Below are 14852 nucleotides of genomic sequence, written 5' to 3'. Positions count from 1 at the left end.
TATTGTTGTATACGCAGATACAATGTATCGATACAGATATATTGATACAATGTATCAATTGTATACGCAGATACAATGTATCGATACAGATATATTGATACAATGTATCAATTGTATACTATTATATAGACTGTGGGTTGGTTGGTGTTGTCGTCGTTGATCCTTCTCTATGGACAACCCAACCCACAACTCGGCAGAGTGCTTATACTAGGAGATCACCCTTGGCGCTTCTGGCTCTTGGAGAGGGGCTCAACGTCACACGTTCAGGGGATGCGGCTCCAACACTTAGCCTCGTTGTCACGTGCACACACCCACTCGAGCCGCTGTGACTCCCCACTCTCTCCTTATGAGATATGATCTCCTCAATCCCCCTATGACTTACCAGTATTACCTCCTACCCTGTCCACAGCAGTGGTTCATGGTTCTTCCTCTCTCTCTCTCCTTCTTTACCACCTCCTGGGAAGCCTCACTAGGACAAGGGCAAACACCAGCAAATTGTAACACATTTACTGAACGAAGCACATACACGATACATACACACATCTAATAATAATGAATCCTATACTCTATAATATCCAAATCAGGTTGCACTCCAATACCATCAGAACTCTATTATCAGCTTATCAAGTGGTATCCCAACTCCTGGTTCACCACCTGGTACTATTAACCTCCTCAAGTTGGTCAAGCCTACATACACTGTTGCACTATCAGCAAGATAATGTATATATAGAAAATCAGCATTTGGATGCAATAACATATATCAGTATAAATGTTCACTGATACACAACAATGATTAATCGATCCCTGTCAGTCCTCGAGCACATACATCTGTAGGTAATCAAGCCTACGACTGCAACTCTAAGCTTCAGAATAAATCACTCCTTGACATAAGAATGCAAACAGTCACTCACCTCTCACTGCGTCTTGCACGCTACTGACAACCAAACACTATCAACTCCCTACTAGTAATCCACCAGAACTTCCCCTTCCACCTCTGGAAGTTCACAACCCTAATATCCTTAGGTTCTTCCGGGCTTCACTACCAGGATCCTCTGCAGCTCCTCCAGGCTGCTATCATGAAGTTTCCTTGAGTAACTACGGTGCTTCACCCTTCTGTTAGGTTCTTCCACAGCTCTCTTGGCTGCTACACCACCTCTACAGAAGCACGTGACACTCCTCTTCACTGCTGCTTCTCCTCACAGCTCGAGGTCCTCTGCTTCACTACCTTGGAGTCTCATCAGCTACTTCCTCTGCTGGCTTCGAAGTTCTCAGCAACTTCTTCCCCAAAGAACAAACCTGCAACCCATCGACATTCCAATAAAATGTTCCCCTTTAACACATAAACACAAATAACCACACAATATGCTTGCCTCAAACCTCTATCTGTCCTCTACATACAGTGAGAGTGGACTCCCCCGTTTTGGGCGGGTCCATACTCCACCTCGCCTGGCGGCGGCGTCCTCACTCGCTGGGAGGGTCTTCCTCCATCCGGAGCCAGGCTCCCTCAGTCGTCCGCCAGCGCTCAGAGGGGACGGACGTCGCTCCGTGCTCCTCCCTCTCCACTCTCTTATTTCAGGCTTTCTGCCTTATTAAAACATGTCTAACTTATAAATAAACATCGCTACTGTCGCTGGGCACACGACCAAACTACAAGCGATCACTATGAACTGGCGTATATCGTGCTTACCACAGATTAACTGATCGAGGGCGCTTTTCCTCTGACGGCGTCTGGTCAGGGCGCTCCACACAGCCCACAATAATGCTTCTGGGCGATTTAATATCTGCTCGTCGACCAGGACTTGAGACCACAACGTTCCCAGCTCGATTCCACAGCTGGTACGTCCGCACACTTCTCTTCTCTGCGAGATATATCACTAGGGGTTCCCTTCTGGCGGGAGCTCAAACGGAGCGCGGCTTCCCCCTGCGATGTCTGGCACTCAAGTGAGGTCAAGGTCCTCCGGAAGCGAGCCTCACGCCTCCAGCAAAATGTCCACATCTCCTAGCCAGTCATTTATCTATTTTCTTCTTCATTGCCCATAATCTCAAATTGATATACATATCCAACCAGCCATTTTTCATATGGGTTATCACCTCAATATTTGCTAGACCTTCTAGTTAGGTCAGGCTTGCTGAATAACTCTCAAGAAGGGAGACTCGTTTCTCCTGCAGGCTGAGATCATAACACTCCCCTCCCCTTATTTTTGAGAGTTATTCCAGTGGCAAAGCTCGGGATAATACATCCGCCACCACACTGTCTCGTTCTTCAACCGATTGGTTCGAACGGTTGATCTGCTTACGTACTCCCTTAGGAGTCTACAATTAGTTCGTTGCTCCTTGCAACATCTGGCTCACAACTCGCCAGAAACATGATCTTCTCATAAACGATTTGACCTCTCTGGCACCTCTTGGCTAGGCTGTCCTCCTTGGACGCCTGCAATCCATTGGTCCACTCTACTTACTGTCTCCACCCTCCGTTTCCTCGTCTTCTTCTCTTCCCGTCCAGAGTCAGACATCTACTGTCTGTACCTCCTCTGTCGTCTTCACACTTCCATCTACTGCCGTTATACTTCCGCCTCCTGTCATCATACTTCACTTCCTCGTCTTCACCGACGATCCTCCCTTGCGTCTCCGCATTTATCCAAGATCTCATCCTGTCTGACTTCCATTGAGTCCTCGGCTTTCTTCTATCCCTCCATGCTTGCATCATCATCCTCTTCCTACACTTTTCACTTCTATACCACTCCATTTCTTCTCCTTCGACTCTTCTTCGTTCCCTAAAAGTTTGTTCGAGCACTGCACTACATCCAACAGCACTCGACCATACATGTCGCTTTACCTCTCCTTGTGTGCTCGTAAGCATCTCTCCACACATACTGTCTCTTCTCCTTTCATTTTCCCGGCTATTACTCTTCTTCACTATCCCTCCGCCACGTTTTCTGTGAAACATGTCGACTCCTGACATCTCAAACAACTTAACTCCACTATCCCTATGCCTCTGTGCTCGTGGACAACGTGACGCTCTACTCCCGTCCTCAGTATGTCCACATCTTTCCTCGTTCCTACTCAGCACAGCTGCATTCGCCTTCCGACCTTTAATTTCAGCAGCCTGGGCTCTACTCAGGTCCGCTCTCTTCTCACGATTCTTCTTCGGCTGGGCCATCTTCACTTTCGACCTCACCGAGACTCCATTTTCCTGGGCTGGATCTTCATCAAACAGCCACGCTATATCTACGTCGATATCTTCCACCGGCTGAATCGACACTGTCTCACCTTCTCCAGTGTCTTCCTCGTCGGCCACCTCTGTCTTCATCACTACCGAGACAGGGTACTCAATGGCTTGGCGGTCTCCTGACGCATCTCCTCGGATGTCAGTCAGGTTCACACTCTCAGGTGTCCCACCCGTGCAGTGGCCTTCTGGGCACTCCTCTGGCACAGTCTCCGCTATGACTCTTGGCAACACCTTTGTCCCACACAAGTCATTCCCCAGGATCACTTGGACTCCTGGAATAGGTATGTCGGGGCACACTCCCAACATCACCTCTGCCGACACATATTCCGACCTTAGCTGGACAGTACAAACGGGCATGTCACTCTCAGACAATAACCCATATACTTTCATCTTCCCACTGCCAGCTAACCGTCGACCATTCCCAATCAGGCTTCTCGTAATCAAGCTCTGATTAGCTCCGGTATCTCTTAAGATACCAACTTCTACCTCAGGTTGGCCTCCTATTCTGATCCAACCTTTGCTCATGAACGGCCTATACCTCTCGTTCACTAAGTTCGCTCTCTGTGGTTTGTCTTGGAACACATTAGTATATTTACCTCGGGGGTCACACATGGCCAGGGTCACAACTCTCTTGCCCTGCCGACAATCTCGCATCACGTGACCCAATCCGTTACAATTGTAACATCTCATCTGGGAAAAATCTCTTCTATATGTACCAAAGCGGCTCTGACTCTGCCCACTCGTATTGGAGTTCCTCGGGCCAGACGTACTACTCGTACTCTGTGGAGCTTTACTGGACTCTTGATTTCCCGGATACCGATCAGTTTCTCGTTTAGCTCCTCCATCTTCACTTTCAGATGAAGTGCGCGACCTACTCTTCTGAGCTTTAGGGTACTTACTTTTATCTGCCCATTTATCAAAATTTTTCTCACCCCAGACTCTTCTGGGTCTTTCATAATTTCTTCCTCCCCAGACTCCATTGGATCTTCCATTGCTGCGTCTCGCCTCGCTTCTCACTCTGTTCTCCCTTAAGCTCTTGTATGCTTCAGTAATCATATCCGCCCTATCTGCGGCATCTTTCACCTCCATTATCCCTGCTTCTTGGATCTTGAACTTTGTTTCGGGATGCATCATCTCCAAGAACTTCTCCATGACCATCAGTTGCTTTAGGTCAGCGTAAGATCCAACTCCAGCAGCCTCAATCCACTTCTGGAATCGTCTTTCCAGATCTCTTGCTGTCTCAGCAAACGTACACGCTCCAACTTTGATCATCTCTCTGAAGCGCTTCCTATAAGCTTCTGGGGTTAACTGAAACGAGCGCAATATGCTGCTCTTTACTGTGGCATAATCCTGGCACTCTTCCAGTGACAATTGGGTGTATGCCTCCCTGGCTGCACCGGTCAATCTTAACTGGACCAGCTGGGCCCATTCCTCCTGTGGCCACTCCTTGATACTGGCTACTTTCTCAAAATGCTCGAAGAAGCTCTCTGCCTCTTCGGGAACAAACAAGGGAATGTCCTTCTCCCTAACCCTAACCTCTGGTGGGTGTGATACCTGGGTGGTGCTCTCTGGCAACCCATGTTCAATCCTCTGTTCAGCCACGGTTCTATTCGCTTCTATCTGCATTTGTTTTGTTCTCTCTTTTTCTTTTTCGACCTGGGCTTTTTCTTTTTCGACCTGGGCTTTTTCTTTTTCGACCTCTAGTCTTGCTTTCTCTTTTTCTATTTCCAGTCTGGTTTTTTCTTTTTCCTTCTCTGCTTCATTTTTCATCTGGAGTTCTAATTTCATCTTCTCCAGCTGGAACTGTCTCTCCTTGTCCTCTCGTTGTTGCTGCATCTGGAGCTCTAACTGGAATCTCTCCAAGCTCCTATTTCGGCTACTCCTGCTACTGCGGCTACTCTTGCTGCTCCTACTCGATCCCTGGGATCTCACTTCATCCTGCCCATCATCCTCTTTTCCACTTTCAGCTCCTTTTTGGGCTCCTTGTTCTGCCGCTTCATTTTTGGCTCTTAACTGTCTCAGGATCTCATCCTTCATCCCAGCTACTTTAGATGCTTTCAACCTAATGCCACATTTTTCTGCTATTTGTTTCAATTGATCCCTCGTGCAACCTTCCAAGTCCTCAGGCTTGCCTGACTCCACAAACGTTTGCACCTTATCCATCTTTGTCCTGTGAGTCTTCCCAAGAGAGAGAATATACACCTGCGGTCACACAGTTTATTTCAGCAAGGGTGTACAAATCCACTCTTGGACAGGGTGTGGGTGTGTCAGTTCACTCTCCCGGACAGGCCCCCAATTTATTATATAGACTGTGGGTTGGTTGGTGTTGTCGTCGTTGATCCTTCTCTATGGACAACCCAACCCACAACTCGGCAGAGTGCTTATACTAGGAGATCACCCTTGGCGCTTCTGGCTCTTGGAGAGGGGCTCAACGTCACACGTTCAGGGGATGCGGCTCCAACACTTAGCCTCGTTGTCACGTGCACACACCCACTCGAGCCGCTGTGACTCCCCACTCTCTCCTTATGAGATATGATCTCCTCAATCCCCCTATGACTTACCAGTATTACCTCCTACCCTGTCCACAGCAGTGGTTCATGGTTCTTCCTCTCTCTCTCTCCTTCTTTACCACCTCCTGGGAAGCCTCACTAGGACAAGGGCAAACACCAGCAAATTGTAACACATTTACTGAACGAAGCACATACACGATACATACACACATCTAATAATAATGAATCCTATACTCTATAATATCCAAATCAGGTTGCACTCCAATACCATCAGAACTCTATTATCAGCTTATCAAGTGGTATCCCAACTCCTGGTTCACCACCTGGTACTATTAACCTCCTCAAGTTGGTCAAGCCTACATACACTGTTGCACTATCAGCAAGATAATGTATATATAGAAAATCAGCATTTGGATGCAATAACATATATCAGTATAAATGTTCACTGATACACAACAATGATTAATCGATCCCTGTCAGTCCTCGAGCACATACATCTGTAGGTAATCAAGCCTACGACTGCAACTCTAAGCTTCAGAATAAATCACTCCTTGACATAAGAATGCAAACAGTCACTCACCTCTCACTGCGTCTTGCACGCTACTGACAACCAAACACTATCAACTCCCTACTAGTAATCCACCAGAACTTCCCCTTCCACCTCTGGAAGTTCACAACCCTAATATCCTTAGGTTCTTCCGGGCTTCACTACCAGGATCCTCTGCAGCTCCTCCAGGCTGCTATCATGAAGTTTCCTTGAGTAACTACGGTGCTTCACCCTTCTGTTAGGTTCTTCCACAGCTCTCTTGGCTGCTACACCACCTCTACAGAAGCACGTGACACTCCTCTTCACTGCTGCTTCTCCTCACAGCTCGAGGTCCTCTGCTTCACTACCTTGGAGTCTCATCAGCTACTTCCTCTGCTGGCTTCGAAGTTCTCAGCAACTTCTTCCCCAAAGAACAAACCTGCAACCCATCGACATTCCAATAAAATGTTCCCCTTTAACACATAAACACAAATAACCACACAATATGCTTGCCTCAAACCTCTATCTGTCCTCTACATACAGTGAGAGTGGACTCCCCCGTTTTGGGCGGGTCCATACTCCACCTCGCCTGGCGGCGGCGTCCTCACTCGCTGGGAGGGTCTTCCTCCATCCGGAGCCAGGCTCCCTCAGTCGTCCGCCAGCGCTCAGAGGGGACGGACGTCGCTCCGTGCTCCTCCCTCTCCACTCTCTTATTTCAGGCTTTCTGCCTTATTAAAACATGTCTAACTTATAAATAAACATCGCTACTGTCGCTGGGCACACGACCAAACTACAAGCGATCACTATGAACTGGCGTATATCGTGCTTACCACAGATTAACTGATCGAGGGCGCTTTTCCTCTGACGGCGTCTGGTCAGGGCGCTCCACACAGCCCACAATAATGCTTCTGGGCGATTTAATATCTGCTCGTCGACCAGGACTTGAGACCACAACGTTCCCAGCTCGATTCCACAGCTGGTACGTCCGCACACTTCTCTTCTCTGCGAGATATATCACTAGGGGTTCCCTTCTGGCGGGAGCTCAAACGGAGCGCGGCTTCCCCCTGCGATGTCTGGCACTCAAGTGAGGTCAAGGTCCTCCGGAAGCGAGCCTCACGCCTCCAGCAAAATGTCCACATCTCCTAGCCAGTCATTTATCTATTTTCTTCTTCATTGCCCATAATCTCAAATTGATATACATATCCAACCAGCCATTTTTCATATGGGTTATCACCTCAATATTTGCTAGACCTTCTAGTTAGGTCAGGCTTGCTGAATAACTCTCAAGAAGGGAGACTCGTTTCTCCTGCAGGCTGAGATCATAACAATACGCAGATACAATGTATCGATACAGATATATTGATACAATGTATCAATTGTATACGCAGATATAATGTATCGATACAGATATATTGATACAATGTATCAATTGTATACGCAGATACAATGTATCGATACAGATATATTGATACAATGTATCAATTGTATACGCAGATACAATGTATCGATACAGATATATTGATACAATGTATCAATTGTATACGCAGATACAATGTATCGATACAGATATATTGATACAATGTATCAATTGTATACGCAGATACAATGTATCGATACAGATATATTGATACAATGTATCAATTGTATACGCAGATACAATGTATCGATACAGATATACTGATACAATGTATCAATTGTATACGCAGATACAATGTATCGATACAGATATACTGATACAATGTATCAATTGTATACGCAGATACAATGTATCGATACAGATATACTGATACAATGTATCAATTGTATACGCAGATACAATGTATCGATACATATATACTGATACAATGTATCAATTGTATACGCAGATACAATGTATCGATACAGATATACTGATACAATGTATCAATTGTATACGCAGATACAATGTATCGATACAGATATACTGATACAATGTATCAATTGTATACGCAGATACAATGTATCGATACAGATATACTGATACAATGTATCAATTGTATACGCAGATACAATGTATCGATACAGATATACTGATACAATGTATCAATTGTATACGCAGATACAATGTATCGATACAGATATACTGATACAATGTATCAATTGTATACGCAGATACAATGTATCGATACAGATATACTGATACAATGTATCAATTGTATACGCAGATACAATGTATCGATACAGATATACTGATACAATGTATCAATTGTATACGCAGATACAATGTATCGATACAGATATAATGATACAATGTATCAATTGTATACGCAGATACAATGTATCGATACAGATATACTGATACAATGTATCAATTGTATACGCAGATACAATGTATCGATACAGATATACTGATACAATGTATCGATACAGATATACTGATACAATGTATCAATTGTATACGCAGATACAATGTATCGATACAGATATACTGATACAATGTATCAATTGTATACGCAGATAGAATGTATCGATACAGATATACTGATACAATGTATCAATTGTATACGCAGATACAATGTATCGATACAGATATACTGATACAATGTATCAATTGTATACGCAGATACAATGTATCGATACAGATATACTGATACAATGTATCAATTGTATACGCAGATACAATGTATCGATACAGATATACTGATACAATGTATCAATTGTATACGCAGATACAATGTATCGATACAGATATACTGATACAATGTATCAATTGTATACGCAGATACAATGTATCGATACAGATATACTGATACAAAGTATCAATTGTATACGCAGATACAATGTATCGATACAGATATACTGATACAATGTATCAATTGTATACGCAGATACAATGTATCGATACAGATATACTGATACAATGTATCAATTGTATACGCAGATACAATGTATCGATACAGATATACTGATACAATGTATCAATTGTATACAGATATACTGATACAATGTGTCAATTGTATACGCAGATACAATGTATCGATACAGATATACTGATACAATGTGTCAATTGTATACGCAGATACAATGTATCGATACAGATATACTGATACAATGTGTCAATTGTATACGCAGATACAATGTATCGATACAGATATACTGATACAATGTGTCAATTGTATACGCAGATACAATGTATCGATACAGATATACTGATACAATGTGTCAATTGTATACGCAGATACAATGTATCGATACAGATATACTGATACAATGTGTCAATTGTATACGCAGATACAATGTATCGATACAGATATAGTGATACAATGTGTCAATTGTATACGCAGATACAATGTATCGATACAGATATACTGATACAATGTGTCAATTGTATACGCAGATACAATGTATCGATACAGATATAGTGATACAATGTGTCAATTGTATACGCAGATACAATGTATCGATACAGATATACTGATACAATGTGTCAATTGTATACGCAGATACAATGTATCGATACAGATATACTGATACAATGTGTCAATTGTATACGCAGATACAATGTATCGATACAGATATACTGATACAATGTGTCAATTGTATACGCAGATACAATGTATCGATACAGATATACTGATACAATGTGTCAATTGTATACGCAGATACAATGTATCGATACAGATATACTGATACAATGTGTCAATTGTATACGCAGATACAATGTATCGATACAGATATACTGATACAATGTGTCAATTGTATACGCAGATACAATGTATCGATACAGATATACTGATACAATGTGTCAATTGTATACGCAGATACAATGTATCGATACAGATATACTGATACAATGTGTCAATTGTATACGCAGATACAATGTATCGATACAGATATACTGATACAATGTGTCAATTGTATACGCAGATACAATGTATCGATACAGATATACTGATACAATGTGTCAATTGTATACGCAGATACAATGTATCGATACAGATATACTGATACAATGTGTCAATTGTATACGCAGATACAATTGAGGCACAGATATTTGTATACGCAGATACAATGTATCTGCGTATCAGCAACTGCACTCAACCAGGTTAGGTAGGTCTCCGTCTTGAATAATGAGTGAGCTAATCCACTAAGGCGTAAAGTAATCCACTAACCCGTGCCCTAATCCACTAACCCGTGCCCTAACCCACTAACTCGTGACCTAATTCACAAACATGTGACCAAAATCACGAACTTGCGACCTAATTCACGAACTAATGAACAAGCTGCATATGAATAGAGAAATAATTCAGCTCCACAACGTGAGTCACTGATAAGTGTTATCTGAGATCCACTTTCTGGAAGAGTTTCACTCCCAATCAAAGTCTTCTTGTTGACGATTGGAGGTGCGTCCTCGTCTCCGGGTAATTATAAGACTCCGGTGAGTGACAGCTTCCATCAAGGCATCAAGTAACCTGTCAATGGTGTAGATTTTTCGTGTTGGTTTGCTGTATTTGACGCTAAACACCGAAATTTGCATACAAAAACTACACATAGGTTATATGATAGTGTGGGAGGATTTTTATAATGGTAGAATGCTCAACGTCTTGATGTAGTGACCTCTGGTGCCACACCCTGAGGCACTGTAGTGACCTCTGGTGCCACACTATGAGGCACTGTAGTGACCTCTGGTGCCACACTATGAGGCACTGTAGTGACCTCTGGTGCCACACTATGAGGCACTGTAGTGACCTCTGGTGCCACACTATGAGGCACTGTAGTGACCTCTGGGTGCCACACTATGAGGCACTGTAGTCACCTCTGGTGCCACACTATGAGGCACTGTAGTGACCTCTGGGTGCCACACTATGAGGCACTGTGACGTCTGTTACTATTGCTGTTTCATTAGCATCTTTCCCGGCTTGAGAAGCCATTTTCCCACCCTTGTAGAGGACGGCTCAGGGATCATTTCAGCCCAAGCAGGAAAATGTGGAAGCTGCACAGTTTAGAAGATATTAAAGCTTCAAGACTCATTAGGGGGGGCTACCTCCCCCCCCCTTATCCACCATTTTTCTAATATGTCAGTCGTGGCGTCACCACTTCGACAGAATTTCCCGCCAAAAAAGAGCGAAGGCGGGGGCGCCGAGTCCTTGATGTAAAAGAAAGGTATAATTGGCAACAAGCTGAAAGCAGGAGCCAATCAACAGATGATTCGATGTCACGTGACCACCGAGAAGTGCAGCGAGACGTCTCATTGGTGTAGGACACTTCACTCTTCCTTCAGTCTATGGAGCATTGCATACTAGAATTATGCCCGTTTCTGCCCGAAACGCTGCGCGTACTAGTGGCTTTACAAGATTGTAATTACCATATTATGTATCCTCACATTCCCAATGTACTTTCTTGTATATGCATAAATAAATAAATAAAATAAATTGGCTCCTAACCTGGCAAACCTTCAGAAGGGGTCTTACGTCGTTTAGTCAAGAGTAACTGAAGACTGGGGCCGTGTTTGGACACCAAGAGAGTGGCTGTAATCAGGAGTAGGTGTTTTTTAAACTGAACTAAACTGTACTTTACTTATCTTCTAACGAACAGAGACCCTTACAACTTCCCTGATAATATAAGATTAACCACTACTGCTGCTGTTGTCAATCAATCAGTAATGGACACTGGAGTGCATATTGGAGGATTACCCTGAAATCGTCTTATACGTGGAGAGGGTCAAAGTTATCATTGCGTGGAAAAACGGCTCCAATCTGGCCTTTTTATCATGAACACACACCCTGTGACTCACCCATGAACACACACCCTGTGACTCACCCATGAACACACACCCTGTGACTCACCCATGAACACACACCCTGTGACTCACCCATGAACACACACCCTGTGACTCACCCATGAACACACACCCTGTGACTCACCCATGAACACACACCCTGTGACTCACCCATGAACACACACCCTGTGACTCACCCATGAACACACACCCTGTGACTCACCCATGAACACACACCCTGTGACTCACCCATGAACACACACCCTGTGACTCACCCATGAACACACACCCTGTGACTCACTCCACACTCTCCTTGTTTTGGTATAATCTTCTAATTCCCTTTTATGATATTACTGTCAGCTGTCAGTTAACCACTCTGCAACCATTTCTCTCTCTCTCTTTTCTTAGAAATCCTCACCAGAGCAAAAATCAGTTATCTACAGACAAACATTTATTACATGAAAATACACCGAGATAAAATAATACAACATTACAGTATTATAGGATTCTATAAACCAGCACCACTTATACAATATCAGTTCTTGACCATATAAACTGCACTAGGCTGCTGCTCAATTTCAGCCCTCAGTCTTTTGCCTTCTCACTGTTTGTGGCTGGGTAACTTGCATATAAAATATCCCCAACAAGAGCATAATGACTTTCTCACCTTACATTACATCACTCATGTCCTATACATTCAAGCACTCCCTCATACATATCCTGGTGTCTATACAATTCTCTCTTACACACCCTGAGGCCCGCCACTAAGAACATCCATCTATGGATCCGCGAAATCAGGTAGATACTCCTGCAGCCTCTTCATAATTTACTGCTACTTGAAGTCCCACTCAATGCCTGTGAAGTTCCTCTGTGCGGCTTCACCCAAAAAATGTGTAGCTCCACTACATTCGAAGTCCCACTCTATCACTGAAGTTCCACTCTATACTTGAAGTTCTACTCCCACATAATCTTCACTTAGACGCGAAGTTACTCCACGAACTTCTCCATACACAAACCTGTAATTCCATTACCATGCTATAATAACATGTTCTGCTAATAATATATTTATAACATATAATTATACCACCTTCCACTATCCCCCCATCTGCATGTCGGCCCCTGCCGTGGTGGGCACTCCCCCATTTTTGGACGAGTCCACACTGAATTTCGGCAGCTTCCTCACACTTTGTACAAGTGGCCTTCACTCCAACACTTAACCGGGAACTATAATCTTCTTTCTTCCCAGGAGGGCACCGACGTACGTCTATCCTTGACGACTTTCGCAACTCGAGTGACGCTTTACGACCTCCATAATGTCGACATCTTACTTGGTTTCCGCAAGATGCTTGCCCTCTGCTTTCATCTCTTCAGTCTTAATTTACTTCCTTGTCCTGACCCCTACCTTCGGTCAGGTGGGTAGACTACCTCTCACGAGGCCAGCTGGGGCTCATAACACAGCATGAACATTCAGTGCAGAGTTCGCAGAACTTCTCCAGAGCTTACTGTTGCAAGACATTCCACGACGACGAGGGCAATCCTGATGGGAAGGGTCGTAAGGTAAGAATAGTGCAGTGAAGCAATCACAACGTGAGCGACCTGACATTCTTAGCCAGTGACAGACTGCAGTGAGCAGTGAGGCATTCAAACTTTTGTGGCAGAGAGTCTGGCCAGTACTCAGACACTGTCCCATGTGTCCAGGAGTGGTGTTGGAGACACTGTCCCATGTGTCCAGGGTGGTGCTGGAGACACTGTCCCATGTGTCCAGGGGTGGTGCTGTAGACACTGTCCCATGTGTCCAGGGTGGTGCTGGAGACACTGTCCCCATGTGTCCAGGGTGGTGCTGGAGACACTGTCCCATGTGTCCAGGGTGGTGCTGGAGACACTCTCCCCGTGTGTCCAGGGTGGTGTTGGAGACACTGTCCCCATGTGTCCAGGGTGGTGTTGGAGACACTGTCCCATGTGTCCAGGGTGGTGTTGGAGACACTGTCCCATGTGTCCAGGGTGGTGTTGGAGACACTGTCCCCATGTGTCCAGGGTGGTGTTGGAGACACTGTCCCATGTGTCCAGGGTGGTGTTGGAGACACTGTCCCATGTGTCCAGGGTGGTGTTGGAGACACTGTCCCCATGTGTCCAGGGTAGTGTTGGAGACACTGTCCCATGTGTCCAGGGTGGTGTTGGAGACACTGTCCCCATGTGTCCAGGGTGGTGTTGGAGACACTGTCCCCATGTGTCCAGGGTGGTGTTGGAGACACTGTCCCATGTGTCCAGGGTGGTGTTGGAGACACTGTCCCCATGTGTCCAGGGTGGTGTTGGAGACACTGTCCCCATGTGTCCAGGGTGGTGTTGGAGACACTGTCCCATGTGTCCAGGGTGGTGTTGGAGACACTGTCCCCATGTGTCCAGGGTGGTGTTGGAGACACTGTCCCCATGTGTCCAGGGTGGTGTTGGAGACACTGTCCCATGTGTCCAGGGTGGTGTTGGAGACACTGTCCCCATGTGTCCAGGGTGGTGTTGGAGACACTCTCCCCGTGTGTCCAGGGTGGTGTTGGAGACACTGTCCCCATGTGTCCAGGGTGGTGTTGGAGACACTGTCCCATGTGTCCAGGGTGGTGTTGGAGACACTGTCCCATGTGTCCAGGGTGGTGTTGGAGACACTGTCCCCATGTGTCCAGGGTGGTGTTGGAGACACTGTCCCATGTGTCCAGGGTGGTGTTGGAGACACTGTCCCATGTGTCCAGGGTGGTAGACACCCTCCAGGAAGTGTATCAAGACTGGAAAGCGACCGAGAAAGAGTCCGCAGTGATGCTACTGATGTATGGGTCGAGTGAGAGGCTGAGTGAGGGTGAGGGT

General features: G+C 45.1%; 1 long non-coding RNA gene across 1 annotated transcript; it reads right to left on the bottom strand.

Moving 5' to 3' along the window:
* Positions 1-492: 492 nt before the first annotated feature.
* On the bottom strand, positions 493-2899 carry LOC138365550 (uncharacterized). The gene is made up of 2 exons (XR_011228936.1): positions 1688-2899; positions 493-1296 (listed from the first exon to the last, which is right to left on the bottom strand). It is a non-coding gene; the product is annotated as an uncharacterized lncRNA (long non-coding RNA).
* Between the last annotated feature and the right edge of the window lie 11953 nt (positions 2900-14852).

Source organism: Procambarus clarkii, chromosome 17 (assembly GCF_040958095.1).
Source record: "Procambarus clarkii isolate CNS0578487 chromosome 17, FALCON_Pclarkii_2.0, whole genome shotgun sequence".
In the NCBI taxonomy this organism is placed as follows: domain Eukaryota; kingdom Metazoa; phylum Arthropoda; class Malacostraca; order Decapoda; family Cambaridae; genus Procambarus; species Procambarus clarkii.
This window is presented reverse-complemented; position numbering and strand designations above follow the sequence as displayed.